The sequence below is a fragment of the Aotus nancymaae genome, unplaced genomic scaffold (genome assembly GCF_030222135.1).
Source record: "Aotus nancymaae isolate 86718 unplaced genomic scaffold, 86718_ANA_hifiasm-v0.15.2.pri h1tg000011l, whole genome shotgun sequence".
Classification (NCBI taxonomy): Eukaryota; Metazoa; Chordata; class Mammalia; order Primates; family Aotidae; genus Aotus; species Aotus nancymaae.
Genome location: NW_026988422.1, coordinates 18602385 through 18620340, shown reverse-complemented (window position 1 = coordinate 18620340; position 17956 = coordinate 18602385). Strand labels below are relative to the sequence as shown.

The 17956-nt window shown below is 37.4% G+C and overlaps 1 non-coding gene across 1 annotated transcript; it reads right to left on the bottom strand.

Moving 5' to 3' along the window:
* Positions 1-6401: 6401 nt before the first annotated feature.
* On the bottom strand, positions 6402-6592 carry LOC135274518 (U2 spliceosomal RNA). The gene has a single exon (XR_010342331.1). It is a non-coding gene; the product is annotated as a U2 spliceosomal RNA (small nuclear RNA).
* Positions 6593-17956: the final 11364 nt, after the last annotated feature.

Genomic DNA, 17956 nt, shown 5'->3' with positions numbered 1-17956 from the left:
GCATGAAAATATGTGTGAAAGTAATACATTGTCCTTCACTTCTTGAGTTTTTAAAATTATATTTGATGGTTGATGCGATATTTTGACACTTGCTGATGTGATTCTAAATATATATATAGGAGAAATATTTAAGGCAGGAATTATAAATGGTAAAAGGGCATATAGGAAGGCAAAGCTTCTACACTTCACTCACAATAAAATGTTGATAATGATAGACTGTGACAAGTTATGTTGACATTGTAAATACCTTGAACTACCAATAAAAATTATATACAGGGCCGGGCGTGGTGGCTCAAGCCTGTAATCCCAGCACTTTGGGAGGCCGAGGTGGGTGGATCCCGAGGTCGAGAGATCAAGACCATCCTGGTCAACATGGTGAAACCCCGTCTCTACTAAAAATACAAAAAATTAGTTGGGCATGGTGGCGCATGCCTGTAATCCCAGCTACTCAGGAGGCTGAGGCAGGAGAATTGCCTGAACCCAGGAGGCAGAGGTTGCGGTTAGCCGAGATTGCGCCATTGCACTCCAGCCTGGGTAACAAGAGTGAAACTCCGTCTCAAAAAAAAAATTATATACAAAGAGATGCATTTGAAAATAGTATAGACAACCATGTAACCCATAGGAGAGTAAAGAGCGACAGAAGTATAAAACAGAGCAGGTTGGGCATGGTGGCTCACTCCTGTAATCCCAGCACTTCAGGAGGCAGAAGCAAGCAGATTACTTAAGGTCAGGAGTTTGAGACAAACCTGGCCAACGTACTGAAACCTAGTCTCTTCTAAGAATAGAAAAATTAGCTGAGTGTGGTGGTACATGCCTGTAATTCCAGCTACACAGGAGGCTGAGGTGGGAAGATCACTTGAACCCACGAGGCAGAGGTTGCAGTGAGCCGAGATCCCACCACTGCTCTCAAGCCTGGGCAACAGAGTGAGACTTCACCTCAAAAAAAAAAAAAAAGAAAAGAAAGAAGAAGAAAGAAAAAGAAGTAAAAAAACAGAATAAACAGAAAACAAAAAATAAAATGCTATACCTAATCCCTAACATTTCAATAATACATTAAATTAAATGGCTTAATACATCAATTAAAAGACAAAAATTGGCAGAGTGGATTAAAAAAATCATGAAGTATCTGTATGCCTTCTAAAAGAAATACACTTCGCTTATAATAGTATAAGCAAATTGAAAGTAAAAGAATGGAAAAAGGTATAATGCAAAAACCTAAATCAAAAGAAAGCAGAAATATCTGTATTAGAGTTAAATAAAGTGGACTTCAGAGTAAAGAAAATTACCGGAGATAGAGAGGGATATTATATAAAGATGAAAAGGTTAATTCACCAAGAAGATATAGCAAGCCTACGTGTGTGTGTATGCACCAAACAACAGAACTGCAAAATAGTTGAAGTCAACTTGATGGATGCAAAAGGAGAAATAGCAAACCCACAATTAGAGTTGGAGACTGAAATATCCTTTTCAATGTTCCATATAAGTAGTGAGAAACCACAAATAATATTGAAGAACTTAAAACACTATCAACCAACAGGATCTTAACAATGTTTGTAGAACATTTCACTTCATAACATCAAAATACACATTCTTTTCAAGTGCCCATAAAATACAAAGCAAGATAGACCATATCCTAGGCCACAAAACAAACCTCGTAAATTAAAATATACAAAGTGTCTTCTCTGACTAGTGTGGCATCAAACTGGAGATCAATAACGGAAAGATAACATTAAAAAATCCCAACACTTAGAAACTAAACAACATGTTCTCAGTAATCAATGGTTCAAAGAGGAAGTCTCAAGAAGAATTAGAAAAAAATACATTGAACTGAACTAAAATGAAAATCCAACATACCAAAAGTTGTGGGACATGTCTACAGTAGAGCTGTGAAGGAAGTGTATTACCCTAAATTGTTACATTAGAAAAGGGGGAAAATCTTAATAATCTAAGCTCCTCCCTGACAAACAGAAAAAAATGAGCAAAATGAAACTAAGGCAAGCAGGACGAAGGAATAATGCAAATCAGGGCAGAAATCAATGATATTGAAAAAGAAATGTAAGGAGAAACATGAAACAATAAACTGGTCCTTTGACCAACATCAAGCAAAACTGATGACCACGCGCCCTCCGCTAAAATAGAAGGAACCGACTATCTACATTGGAAATGAAACAGAAGATATCATTTCAGATGCTGCAGGAGTCAAAAAGATGATAAGCATATACTATGAGCAGTTCTTGTTCAAACAAATTTGTCAGCTTAGATAAAATGAAACAATTCCCCAAATAGCACAAACCACAAGTCACCCAATGTAAAGTAGAATTTTGATACTACTATAATTATTAAATTTGAATTTGTAATTTTCAAACTCCCCAAAATAAATCTTGAAGACAAGATGATTTCATGAGTCAATACTTCTAAATATTCACAGAAAATCAACATCAATTCTAAAAAATCTCTTCCAGAAAACAGAGGTAACAAAGGCCATATAATTTATTTTATGATGTTAGTGTTTTCCATATACCAAAGCCAAACAAAAGCAGTGTAAAAGTGAAAACTACAGAAAAATGTCTCTTATAAATATAGATGCAAAATTCCTTTAAAAATATTAGGAATAGAATTTCACAGTATATGAAAAGATTTAAACAACATGATCAAGTGAAGTTTAGGAATACAACACTGGCTTTGTATTTGAAAATAAATCAGTGTAATGTGCCATATTAACAAGCTACGGGAAAAAAATCACATAATTATATTAATTGATGTAACAACATTTGACAAGATTCAAAACTCATTCATCATAACAACTCTTAGATAATGAGGAATTGAGTGAATTTCCTCAATTTGTTAAAAAGCATCTAAAAAACTCTACAGTTAACATTGTACTTAGAGGTGAAAGATTGAATGACTTTCCCCTAATGTTGGGAGCAAGACAAGGATGTCTGCTCTTGCCAATCCTACTCAGTATACTGCTAGAAATTCTACCCATTACAATAGCAACAAAGGGGATGGGAGGCTGAGGCAGGAGAATCGCTTGAACTCAGGAGGCAGAGGTTGCAGTGAGCCAAGATTGCACCACTGCACTCCAGCCTGGGTGACAGAGCAAGACTCCAACTAAAAAAAAAAAAAAGAAAAAGAAAAAGGGAGAAAAGGCATATTAATTTTAAAAAATACATATATAAAACTGTCCCCATTGGCAGATGGTATGATTACATATGTAGAAAATTACAAGGAAACTGTAAGAAAACTCCTAAAACTAGTAAGTGGAAAAAAAAGAAAGTCACAAGTTACATGAAAAATAAGGCATGTTAATAAAACAAAACCAATTTATTGTTTTCATCTGTCCACAAATTTAGTGCATTTTTCCTTAAGGTCAACAATGAAATACTTTCTAGTGCTTACAAATAGTCTATGTGTTTTAGAAGAATATTTAATGACATGAAAATCTTTCCTGTATATTGTTTATTGACAAAGTTGTTACCAAACAATAAACACAGAATGATCTCATTTTTATAATAACATTATGTAAATACAGAAGAAAGACTAGGAGGTTAAATATCTACATGTTAATTAATAGTGGTTACTTTTAAGTGGTAGGATTATGGGTGATGTAAATTTTCTGCTTTTGTGCTTCTGGCTTCCACAGATTTTGACATTGTTTTTAAATTAAAAAAACTATTTCATTAAAAAAAAAGTATTGAAAATAGCCAGCTGTTTCGGCCATGTTCACTCCATGTTCACTTTGCAACAGGTAATTAGATTTGAAAGCAAAGCAACTTTGAGTCCTTAAGTTATTTCATTTTAGCATCCATCAGGGCTAATTTTTAACATAGCTCACCTCTGTTGTACATTATTACATTATTTTATGCAAGAAAAGCTTAACTTTCGGCTGGGCATGGTGGCTCATGCCTTTAATCCCAGCACTTTGGGAAGACCAGGTGGGCAGATCCCTGAGGTCAGGAGTTCAAGACCAGCCTGACCAACATGGAGAAACCCCATCTCTACTAAAAAATATAAAATTAGCCAGGCACTGGTGGTGCATGCCTGTATTCCCAGCTACTCGGGAGGCTGAAGCAGGATAATAGCTTGAACCCGGAAGGTGGAGGTTGCAGTGAGCCAAGATCACGCCATTGCACTCTAGTCTGGGCAACAAGAGTGAAACTCGATCTCAAAAAAATGCTTAACTTTCCTTTTTTTTGATTACAGTTTTTTGTCTCCAGAAAAATCCTACCTTGTAATTGTAAAATAGGTAATAGATATGCAAGTCTATAAAAATATTCATTCAATGCAGCATTTTAAAAATCAAAGTTTTATGTATTAGTAATGTGTACGTGGGCCCCAAAACTAAAAGTAAAGTACCATTTACAATTGTTAAACAATTAAATATTTAGAGTTGTAAATCAAATCAAACATGTTCACAATTTGTATGCTCAAAATCACAAATCTCTGATGAAAGAAACTTAACACTATCTGAATAAAAAGGAAGACATTATTCATGAATTGGAAGACTTAACATAGTGAATATGTCTATTTTCCCCAAATTGGTAGACATGTTTAATGCAATTCCTATCAAAATCCTAGAAATATTTTTTGTAGATGTAGACAATATTATTCTTTACATTACGTAGAAAGACAAGAAAAAGAGTAGTTAAAACAATTTTGAAAAATGAAAACAGAAGGAATCAGTGTGTATGTTTTTAGGTTTACTAGATAGCTATAACAATCAAGATTGTGTGGTATTGGCAGAAGGACAGACACATAGGTCAATAAGACAGAAAAAATAGCCCAGAGATAAACACGCAGATATGCTCAACTCCGTTTTACAAAATTTTACAAATTGAGGAAAAATAAGCTTTTCAGTAAATGGATCATGGAGCAATTGGACATTCATAGTCCAAAAATTTAAAACAAAATGAGACAAACCTCAAACTAAACCTTGTACCTTATTCAAAAAATAACTCAAAATGAATCATGAACTTAATTATAAAATATACAGCTATAAACCTTTTAAGAAACAAAACTTATAAAATCTTTGGAGTCTAGGGCTGGGCAAATAATTTTTATAGTTGACACCAAAAGCAGAATCTATGAGAGGAAAAATTGACAAATTTGGCCTCAATTAAATTAATTTTGTTATCTTTGCAAATGGCCCTAGTAAGAAAATGAAAGGACAAGCTACAAACTTAGAGAAAAAAAAAGTAATCTCATATTCTACAGAGGACTGCCATCTAGAACACATAAAGATTTCCCAAATTCCAAAGTTAAAAAAAAAAAAAGGAAAAAAGAAAAAAAGAAAAATCCTGTTAGAGAATGGTTAAAAGGCAGGAATAAACATTTCACTGAAGAAGATATACAATACAGATGGAAAATAATCACATGGAAAGATGTTTAATATATTTAGGGAAATGCAGGTTAAAACCACAATGAAATATCAGTTTATGTCCAGGAGAATTACTAATTTTTAAAATATGGGAACAACAATTTGGTGATGAGGATGCAGAGGAACTGGTTACTCACACAGTGATGAAGGGAATGAAAAACTTCCTAAAGTTTGGAAAACAATTTGCTAGTTTACAACAAAAACAAAACATGAAACTACCATATGATCCAGTGATTACATTCTAAGACTTTTTTTCTCAAAGAAATGAAAACTTAGGTTCACACAAAAACCTGTACAAAAATGCTTATAGCAGATTTATTCATAATAGTCAAAAACTGGAAGCAAACCAGATATCCATGGGGCATACTATATTTAGAAAGTATATAATTATACTTAGTATTAAGAAAGTATACTAATATTCTAACCCCCTTAGCCACAGGGGATACATTCCAAGAACCCCAGTGGATGCCTGAAACCATGCATAGTACTGAAACCTATGTATACTGTTTTTTCCTACACATAAAAACCCATGATAAAGTTTAATTTATGACTTTAGCACAGTAAGAGATTAACAACTAATAATAAAATAGAAGAATTATAGCGATGTACTGAAATAAAAGTTGTGTGAATGTAGTTGTATGTGCTTGCCCTCTCTCTCTCTCTCTCTCCCTCCCTCCCTCTCTCCCTCTCTCCCTCTCTCCCTCTCTCCCTCTCTCCCTCCCTCTCCCCACCCCCCCAAATATCTTATTGTACTGTACTCACCTATTTTTGGACTGCAGTGAACCATGGTTAACTGTAACCAGGGAACACGCACCATGGATAGGGAAGGTATACTAAATAACAAGATCTAGAAGTAAGTTCGATTATACTATAACTTCAAAATAGGGGAGAGTGTAAATTACATTTTGAAAATCTGCAACATCTAAATTAGTGCAATACAAAAATATCTGTGATTCTGCTAAGGATAAGATCATGCATAATTTTAATACTAACACAGTTTGCTGAATACATTCGTAATTGAGGGAATGAATAAATTTATTTAGTGCTTACTGAAAACACTGATGTAATTTTTTTCCTTTCCAGTCCACAGATCCCATGTTAAAAACCTCATGTGCAGAAAGAAAATTCAGTAGGTTATGTAACTGCCTGATGAAACGGTTGCTCCATCTGAAGCATTATCTTCACTTGATCTTAGCCAAAAGGCTGAGAAGCGATGGAGCACTATCTTCAAAGATCTACTTCAGCTGTCCCTATCCCTCTCTAAAATCATGGTTGATAAACTGTTTGCTTCTTTTTGCCAGATTTTATTTCCATGAAGCTAGGAAATTAGTTTTGCTTTAATGGCCTTTCTCTTCCCAAGGTCATCCCTTCAATCTGTGGTATGACATTTAAAGTTAGAGTACATTTTCTATGATGATGGTGGGTGTTCCTGTATGCTGTTATCATCTCCCAGGCAAGGACACAGGCCTATTTCAACTGGGTTCTGACTAGCTAGTTAATTATGTAAATAGATTTGAAAAAGCAAAAGAAGAAAGTGATACTGTGACCACAGAGTGGATTTTTGTCTATTAGTATTGTTATTGCTGCTGCTGCTGTCGTTATTATTATAATTAACGAGGAAGACAAGCATATTTAAAAAGTGATAGGAATATCTAAGTAAAAGATATATTATGAGGTTGGATATACACTCATAATATAGTGGAAAGGTCACTGGACTCAGAAGTCACAAGACTGGGTTCAAATCTCATCTCCTTGGTGGAACTTGGGCAAATTCTTTAACATCTCTGGGGCTTACTTACCCATCAGAAAACTTTTGTAGGTAACATAAGGGGATAGAGAATTCTCTGTCTCACTACCTGACTTTCATAGGTAACATAAGGGGATAGAGAATTCTCTGTCGCTCTACCTGACTTTCATAGGTAACATAAGGGGATAGAGAATTCTCTGTCGCTCTACCTGACTTTCATAGGTAACATAAGGGGATAGAGAATTCTCTGTCGCTCTACCTGACTTTCATAGGTAACATAAGGGGATAGAGAATTCTCTAGTCTCTCTAGCTCTGATTTCCTACAATTCAACAATTTAAATTTTAGTGCTAGAAATACTGAAATAACATTTTTAATGCTTCACATCTGTAGCTACAACTTTCATCCTTTTAAACATATAAACATTATAGCCAAACTCTCATTTTCTTTCAGGATTTGGAGCAGACTAATTTCTCATTTAACACTTCAAGGCTTTGAACGGTCTCCTTTTAAAAGGGTGTGACTCTACCTGTCACAGACTACACCAATCTTTTGAAAAAATGATAACATCAATATCTTCTTTCAACACCATTGTAATTGACTTATTTACCGCTACTATTTTGGTCCACTCTTAGCATTAGCTAGATGCCTTCCCTAATTATCACCTGGCGTTTGATCTTTGGCAATGACCTGCTAAGAGTGTGTGTATAAAGATCACTTCTGTGATGCATAGATGTGTGCCTTTTAAGTTTTCTTATTGATCCTCCTGGTGGGATGCACGATGTTTGCATGTGGAGATTCTCTAGCACGGTTAAAAGAAGTGTTTTGCATATTATACCAGGTGTGTCACTTAGTACACTGTTTCCAAAGCATTTTCTAATTACATAAGTATTCAAACAGGAATTGTCAAATTTTAGAAGCAGTAACAGATGGGAAAACCAAATCACAGAACTTCAGAACCCAGAGGTGTCATTGCTGGAACACGCATTTTCAGCTCGATTAGCTATTTTGTCTCGTTTTCAGCCTGTGTGTTTCACACGGTTTGAGAGACTTTCCATTTTGAGGGAATTCAGAGCTGTGGAAAACCCTTTCCTCTGTCACAACCTTGCCTGACCCTCGTTTCCTTGTTTGTTCTCCTCCTATCTTATTAATGCAGCTGTGAGTACATTTCCAGAACTCTTCACCTGCCACAGTGACGAGGGATCAGGTGCCAGGTAGGGTAATCAATCTGGAGGGCTTTTAGCAGCGCATCCTGCCACTGTTTGACAGCATGTCTCCGTCAAGGAGACTGTCTTCCTTAGATCGATAAATCAATCAGTTCTTTTTACATCTTATGAAGCACTCCTCACGCCCCGCGTCACTCATGCCGCACCACACACAAATGGAGAATCAGAGTCTAGGTCGGCCCAAACTGCCCCCATTCACATTCTATCCCATAATCACACATCCTTCCCTAAAATCAATTCCTGGCACAGTGGTAATGGATCAAAGTCCAGTTCTTCTTTCCTTTGAACTGAAGAGTAAATCTATCTAAAGTGCTGCATGTCTTGGTGTGTTTAAAACTAAATAAGTCACATCTGTAATTTGAAGGAGGCTAATTTTAAGGTTTATGTCTAGATCTTCTTGAAGAAGACAGTAAATGTGCTAAAAATCATAATGAGGCCAGGTGGGATGGCTTATGCCTGTAACCCCAGCACTTCGGGAGGCCAAGACAGGCAGATCACTTGAGATCAGGAGTTGGAGACCAGCCTGGGCAACACAGTGAGACCCCATCTCTACAAAAAAAACAAAAATTAGCTGTGCATGATGGCATATGCCTGTGGTCCCAGCCACTTGGGAGGCTGAGGTGGAGGATCACTTGAGCCTGGGAAGTGGAGGTGCAGTGAGCCAAGATCCCACCACTGAACTCCACCCTGGGTGACAAAGTGAGACCCTCGAAAAGAAAGAAAAGTAGATTACCTGATATAATTCAAAGAAATTTTAAAACTGTCATTGGCTATGAAGGTTGTGAAGGGGCTATGCGACCACCTAATGGAACTAAACTAGATGCTTGAAGTCTCCAGCTTCTTTGTTGACCTGGGGTGGAATGAGGGATGGGAGTGAAACCCAGAGAAAGCCACTCATTTGTTTCATATGTTAAGTTTGGGCTTAAAATATCATTGAAACAATGGATTCTATTGCTTTGGAGAAAAATATGAAAAACAATAAATTATGCTTGGTGTTTTCATATTACAACTGTGGAATCAAGCTCATCTGCATTGTGTGGGATAGACAAGGCCAAACACCTGGTAACTGGCAAAGCTAGGATGAGAACCCATCCTTCCAAACTTCTACCTACCAGTGAGGTGTGGCAGCTTGTGCCTCTAATCCCGGCACTTCAGGAGGTTGAGGCAGAAATATTGCTTGAGCTCAGGAGTTCAAGACTAGCCTGGACAATATAGAGCGACTTTGTCTCTAGTAAGAAAAAAAAAGGAGAGAAAGAAGGAAGGAAGGAAGGAAGGAAAGACAGAAAGAAAAGAAAAAAGGAAACCCGAGCATGTTGGCAAGCCCCTATAGCCCCAGCTACTCCAGTAGCTGAGGTGGGAGGATCGCTTGAGCTCTGAAGATCAAGGCTGCAGTGAGCTATAATTGGCACCACTGCACTCCAGCCTGCCTGACAGAGAGAGATCCTGTCTCAACAAATAAACAAACATCCACCTCCACTAAATCTCCTTTAGAAAATAATTTTGCCTGTTCAGAGAGTTTTCCTAAGCAGGACTCTTTTTCCCTTCAGAGTATGTGAAGAAACATTAGAGGCAGCTCAACAGTTCTGGGTATAGGGTAGAGCATGCCAGGAGGAGCAATTTGGCTGGCATTTATTGTTATTCCACACCCTATCACTGCCATTTCTTCATTATTGAAAGGAAGCTTGAACTAGTGAGTTTTGAGCCAGATAGATAGAGAAATGAGGCCTGATCCTCCCACCAGCCCCTGCACACAGCTTTATAAAGGAGTAGAGCTTAATGATGAATAGAACGAGTTCCAGAGATAGAAGCTGAAGGACAAATCTGGCCCCATCCCTGCTGTGTAACTTGAACAAGTGACCTAAACTTTGTGGACCTCAGTTTCTTCATCTGCCAGGCCATGAAGACTAGAAGACCTGTTGTAGGTAGAGAGAGTACAGCACCATCCCCATGGCTGGCTCTGAGTGTTACTTCCCGTCCCCTCCACCTGTCACCTGTGAGTGCTGTTGTTGTTGCCTTAACACTTCTAACTTGGTGGCATGATGCCGGTTTTGATCTAAACCTTTCGTATCAGTTTCACTTTTCTTAGGCCCCCAAACTCCAAGTTTCAAATTAGAACATAAAAGAAAAACATAGCCAGCCAGGCAAATGTAAACACCATCTTCTTTTCCATCATCTGCAATTCATGTCATCCTTTCTCACAAAGAAACATGCAGCTTCAGGCTTTCACTGAAAGCAGCAAGAAATTGCCAAGGAACAGGGACACTACAGGTAGGTTGTAGTTAATGAGGCTACAGATGCGCAATTCTGGCCTGGCAGCTGTGCTTTATTAATAGTTTTGAGTCTCTGAAAGAACTGTGGACATCTCAGCATTACAGGCACCCAGAACTCATCTCAGCCTATTTGCTCTATAAAAAATAGAAGTGTCACATTTAAAAATATAGCATATTTGCTTAAAAATGTATTTGAAACTATTTTTTTTTTTTTTTTGAGATGGCATCTCAGCTGTCACTTGGGCTGGAGTGCAATGGCATGATCTCGGCTCACGGCAACCTCCGTCTCCCGGATTCACATAATTCTCCGGCCTCAGCCTCCCAAGTAGCTGAGATTGCAGGCACACACCACCACACCCAGCTAATTTTTTGTATTTTTGATAGAGATGGGGTTTCACCATCTTGGCCAGACTGATCTCAATCTCTTGACCTCATGATCCACCCACCTCGGCCTCCCAAAGTGTTGGGATTACAGGCGTGAGTCACCTCGCCCGACCTGAAACTAATTTTCTTTAGGTAATTTTCTGACACTCTGGGATAGGTGGTGGCATATCATGAAGATAAAAGAGCTTAAAGAGGCAAACAAGCCTTATAACTAGGGCTAAGCATCTGTCCTAGATTGAGGGTTGATTTGGATGTTGCAATTTGAAGGAAGGGAGAAGAAGATGGCATCCTATCCCTTTAATGGAGGGGAAAAAAGATCTAGACTAAAATGCAAAATCAAAGCCAGCAATTATTTGGGTAATAACCTGGGGGAAGATAAGGAGAAAGTTTCTATTGTGAAGAGTCAAAAGGAGCTTTCCTTAATAGGATATTATCTAGCTTCAGGGCCAGATGAGATTTTGGAGGTCATCTCACCCTTCTCTATCTGTCTGCTCCCCTCCCAAAGAGGAGATTCTCATGTTACTTATTATTAGAGGCAGAATTAGAACTAGACTCCAATCCCCCTGATTCTCAGTCAAGGGCTCTTTTCAATACACTCTCTCTCCAAACAGACGTTTGTCCACATATCCATTAGGGTTATCCAAACCCATATTGTGGTGACAGCCTGCTGAAATGAGCATCTAAACTGATAATGATAGTTCATTTCATATGGGCCATAACATAGCAATAACTGTCTTTAGCTTCTTGGTTGAAGCCAGACCTATAATCTCAAGATAAATAGCTTTGCATGCATTTACCAGTCTCCTGAGCAAACCAGTCTCCCTTGTTCCTCCACTCAGAAGCAGCATCTGCTTAATTTTCAGACTAATGAAATGATTTCAAGGAGCTAAATACATATGATGTACTTGGTTAGTTGTTATTAAGTGGCTTCTTAAAATCCTGATGTTGTTATATATCTGCCTGCTGATGTTTCCATTTCCAAATTGTACATCCTTTCTGAATTATACATGGTTAACACGTCTATATTAATTCCATTGTATTCCCCCTTCAATACCACTACTTCCAAACAAATTATTTTATTAATTCTCTAAGCACTTATTATAAAGTACATGTAACACAAGATTATGTATCCGGTGTCTCTGTAATTATAAGCAGGAAGACTGCAGAAAATACTCCGAGTATTTTAGCAAATACAACATTGGATCTAATGTAAGACACATGTTCATGAAGCAATTTTTCTTTAATATTAGGTGTAGGCTAAATCTATTTATTTCTTTAGTCTTTTTAATGACATGTCTTCAGCCTAATCTTTATCTAGATCGTTGTTTGGATTACTTTGTATTTTTCCTAGCTTATCCTAATGTAGTTTTGAAAAGTGACCTAAAGATCCTGTTTCTCAAAATGATGACAACTTTTACTTTTCTTTTTCTCTTTCTTTTTCTATTTCTCTTTCTTTCTTTCTCTCTGTCTCTCTTTCTCTCTCTCCTTCCTTTTTCCCTCCCTCCCTCCTTTTACTTCTTTCTTTCTCTTTCTTTCTCTCCTTCCTTCCTTTCCTTCCTTCCTCCCTCCCTTCCTTCTTTCCTTCTCTCTCTCTCTCTTTCTTTTTTGACACAGTCTTGCTCTGTCACCCAGGCTACAATGTAGATCTCTGCTCACTGCTACCTCTGCCTCCCGGGTTCAAGTGATTCCCCTGCCTCAGTCTCCTGAGTAGCTGGGAATACTAGCACGCTCCACCACGACCGGCTAATTTTTTGTATTTTTTTAGTGGAGATGGGGTTTCACCATGTTGGCCAGGATGGTCTGGAATCTCCTGACCTCTTGATCTAGGATTACAGGCATGAGTGACTGCGCCCGGCCAACAACCTTTACTTTTCTATATAATATCGAATACATTTTTGTATGTTTTGTGGTAATACCATATCTAACATGGTTTCCATGTGTGTTCTAAAAGTAAGTTATATTACAAGTACCCAGTTTTAAAGTCCTTGCAGATGGTAGCGACTTGTTTTTACTTGCTTGGATTGAAAACCAGTACATGCATAGGATATTTTATTTTGGGGGCCAATCAACAGAGAATACTTAAGGTTACTAAAGTCCCTGAAATATACTACTGTCTGTGAGTTCTGTAAACTGTGTATGTGCAAGAAAAAATATTAAAACATGGTTTCTGTTTTCAAATAACTTCCGATTGAGTGGAAAAGACATATGCAACACAAAATGGAAATATTTTAGAATATTGTGAGATATTGTAGTACATATAAATGCTTTTATGTGTAGTATAGATAAACCCTGCTGCAGAACATTAGAAAAGTTAGTAAGAACTGAAATGGGAAAATGTAATGGTGGACCTTGGGCTGAGAGCTGCCAGTGGGTAAAATTGGTTTAGAGGAGTAGATTGTATAGTGGCTGTCAAACATTCACTACCCTCCTTGGAGAAGATTATATTTCACTAGCCCGAGACTTGGCCATGTGTTTGGCTCTGGGCCAATGGAATGTCTGTCATTTCCAGGAGGGAAGCTCGAGGATCAGTGTTTGCTTAGTTATGGTTATTTTCCTTCTTCCATACAACTGGCAATGATTCAGATAAATGATTCGCTGTGAAACAGAACCAGAGCCAACCCGTAATAGGCTTGTAGCAAAAGTAGAAATAAACCTTTGTTGTGGTAAGAAATTGATATTTGGGGGTCGTTCATTACTATAATATAACCTAGTCTACCCTGACTGAAACAGGAACAGGTGTTCAAGGCAGAGCAGGAGATGAGAATTAAATAATTAACAGTGTTCTTTGAGGGGATGAGGAGACCAGTCTAGCTTTAGAGAAAGCATTGATTCAAAAATAACAGCAAATAAAATTTAATAGTTAGAGTTGGACTAAGGATAGAAAGACTGATTTTGCTTTTGACACTAAGAGTTCAAGTTGAGTAATGGCCAATAATGTATTATTTTTTTCTTTACGTTTCCTTCCCCTAGCATATGGTAGCTATTCACTCATATCTTGTTTGTTGAATTTATAGACAGCATTGAATTGACACAGTAAAATGTAGTGAAATTTTAGTTTCTAAAAGATCATGAGAAAAAAAAAAAGACAAAATCATGACCTATAATTGCAATCTAAGGAGAAAAGTGATAAAAAATGATAGAATGACAATTGTAGATAACCAATAGTAAGATTTCATAAGTGAATATGCTGGAATTCTCATCTCGAAGATAGTTTTTAACCATTATTATGCTACTTTGACCATAGATTATAAACCCCCTACTGACAATAAATAAAATGCTTCTGCCTAGGAAATTTATTATATAATTTCTGGAGGGGGAATGACAACTGTAGGTATACTGCAATGATTTGTTTCTGTTATAGAATTTAAAGAGTTATTGAGGGTATTGAGACATAATCCCAATCAAAATATGACATCCACTTGAATGAGATTTGCCATCTGGCCAATCTGTCAGTCTTCAGTGCTAAGCTGATTGGCTCTCAGCTGTTACCCTACTCCTTGTGGTTTATGGTCATTTATGCCAGTTACAAGTATGATGGAATCACTGGGCTCTTCTTCCTCTTATCTTTATCTTTTCAGATCTATAGTACTTTGAACTTACAGATGTAAAAGTTTTAGGTAATATTCATATAACCCTAACTAAGTTTATCTTTAGTCCATCATTTAACTTAATAAATTCTGACCTAGTTTTGGCCTGCATAAGTTCTGAGCAAATGCAAATAAAATTTCCTTTATATCCACAGTAACATCCCTTGCTAAGAAGATATTAGACCCAGGAACTCATAATGTTTCACTTAACGCAGCGTCTGCTTCATCTCACGCTGTGCCATGCTGACAGTGTCAAAAGTAAATTAATTCAATTTAGAATCCAATTCAGTAGCCAACAGCAAAGTTATACCAGATTCCATAAGAATCAAGAGGAAACGCCACTCCAGGATCAGACATTGCTTTGCTACAGAGCTGTAATATCAAACACCTGAGCAGGTTTCTTCTCCTGGATGCCTATATGTTATTTCTGATACTGATTTTTTTTTTAATCCCCTGCATTTGTTTTCCTTGCAAAAACAAGGAGAAAACAAATGCACTGAGTTCCTAAGAGAAGGATACTCTTTTATTAATATTGCATGTCATACAGGTTCAGGTCTCTGTATCTACTTATATGGGGATGGCGGTGGGGAAGAGGGAATAGTACAAACTGTATAAATTGCCCTTAAGCACCAAAATAGAAATCCAAGCAACTGCTTTCAGTCTGCACCTGGAACATCTGCAAGATGACTCCTGAATGTCCCAGTAAAATGATCACGTGTCTGAGAGTGGGAACCCTGAGGCTGATTGGCTGGATAGCCGGGTGAGATGCAGAATCTTGGCTTGGAATTCTCCCTTTAGACTCCATATATTGTGTTGCTGTGTGCTTTCTCAGATTTTTGGCAGCCTGCCACTTAATAACAGTAATTTAGGTTTCTTTGCTTTTCTTTGTGCTGACCCATTCAAAGAGTGAAAAGGAAACTCACGATATTCAGAGAAACGCATCTGGGACTACAACCAGCTCTCAAAAGAGACTGTGGCAGTGCCCATAAACCACTCTTGGGGGATTCGCAGGGCAGCAAGCGAGGACACACCCCTTCCCTCCTGAACTTTTATTTTGCCCCTCTCCTGCTTCTGTCCTAGCAAGTAAAATCTTACGGCCATACAAAAGAGTAAAGGACTGTGGTGAGAGAGAGAGAAGAGGGAAGAAATATATTTCAGAGCTGCATACCCCAGACCTTTTCTTTGATTTATGTTCTGTATTTACGTGTGTTTTTTTTTTGTAAGTAAAGTCTCATGTGTAGTGTCCAGCATAAAAGGAAAATGAAATCTTCTTTAGTTCCTTAAGTAAACTTAGAATCAAACAAATTTGTGTTACAGTTCCACCTTTGCCATTCAATAGCAATGTGATCTAGACCAAATTGCCTATTTTTGATCATCTAACTGTAAAAATCTTTTTTAAAATTTTTTTTATTTTAATGTTCTGGGATACATGTGCAGAACGTGCTGGTTAGTTACATAGGTATACATGTGCCTCGGTGGTTTGCTGCACCTATCAACCTGTCATTTAGGTTTTAAGCCCCACATGCATTAGGTATTTGTCCTAATGCTCTCCCTCCCTTTGCCCCCCAACCCCCAACAGGCCCTGGTGTGTGATGTTCCCCACCCTGTGTCCATGTGTTCTCATTTTTCAACTCCACTTACGAGTGAGAACATGCGGTGTTTGGTTTTCTGATCCTGTGTTAGTTAGCTGAGAATGATGGGTTCCAGCTTCTAAAAATCTTGTATATAGCACATAAACAAAGGCTTATTATAAAATGTAATTGACTTATTGTACAGATTGTACATATTTATCAGTATCATTCATAAGGGTGTAACTATGAATGCACATGGGGAGAGAGCATGGTAGAGTGTATAATTGTTGTTTAGCACTAAAAGAAAAGTCCAAGAAGCTGTACCAGGAACACTGCAGATTGACTGAATATTCCTTTGAAATGATATGGAGGTGCCTGTCATGTGCCAAACACACACAGTAGGTGCCAAAATCACTAGCTGTCTTCCTTTTCTTTTCTTTTTTCCTCATCCCCCATCAAAGCTTTTTAATTTTTCAAAAAAGACTTGCTTTAAACAACATTTTCTTTTCATTCAAAATACTGTGGAAAAGTTCACACTAATATTTTCAAGAAAACTATTGCTTCTTAATAAAAATCATCTTCTTTTAAAGAGAGCAACAATGCCTTTTAGTTTAGTTTCATTTATCACTGAATATATTCCTTACAACCCAAAATGGAGCTAAAAACATGCCGGTAAATATGTAGAAGATGTAAATTTTTTAAATAATGACAAGTGAGTGGGCTGGGGAAAGGAGAGATGATGATAATGAAACTTCATATGTAATCCAGTTTTCTTTCTTTTTTTTTGAAATTTTATCAGAGTCACCACACTAGACATTTATTTAAAATTGTTTTTCCTCCTGAGAAATAGCAAGTACAATACTTAATCTGAGTATTAAAAATTATCTAGTGAACATTTTATTATGTTTCTGCGTGGTTGAGAGGCAATATAATATAGAGCAGTGATTTTCAAAGTATGATTCACAGGCCAAAAACATCAGCATCAACTTAGAACTTGCAAATTCTCGCACCCCACCCCTTATCTACTGAATCAGAAATTCTCGGGTAGAGCACCGCAGTCTGTTTTAACAAGTTCTTCCCATGTTTCCGATACAGGCTTTGAGAACCACTGATGTAGACAAATACGGTTTTGAATCTGACTTAATTTGGTTAAGTGATTTCAGGGTTTCTTTCCCCACTGGAAAATGAGAAATTTGGACATGTTCAAGTAATTGTCATCTTAGGCTCTCTGGTTTTCTACAGTGTGTGAATGGTAACTCATAAGCAGTGAAGAAGATTCCTCTAGGCTCTGGAACAGTTCTTGTCACTACAAGAATCTACGCTATGGATTAAATCCTGAATATGTCAGTAAACTAGACTCAAGTCCTTTCTACTAACTCTAAGAACCACACCAGATGACACTCAAATAAAAACCAGCTCAATTCTGAATGAATTAGTAACATACTCTTTATTTACAAATGAGGACATAACAGCATGCTTTTAACTACCAGGAGTGCTAGGAAAAGATTAGACAGGATCTTGATCCAAAAGCAATCATCACTGTTAGTCAAAGCCTCTTTTAGTTCTTCCAGGGAAGCTCCATCAATAACCCCTGGAGAGTTTGTAACAACTGGAAAGTGCTAGACTTCCTGGGGTGTAAGCAAAGTTTATGCAGTTGTGACTCAGGTGATTTGGTTCTTGCGTTTCTCCTTAGAGGAAAGAATATTTTTCTGGGCAGTTTGGGTTAGTATTAGGGGAGGAACGTGAAGTGATGGGGAGGGCTTTGCTTGTAGCTTTAACCACACTTAGGATTAGAG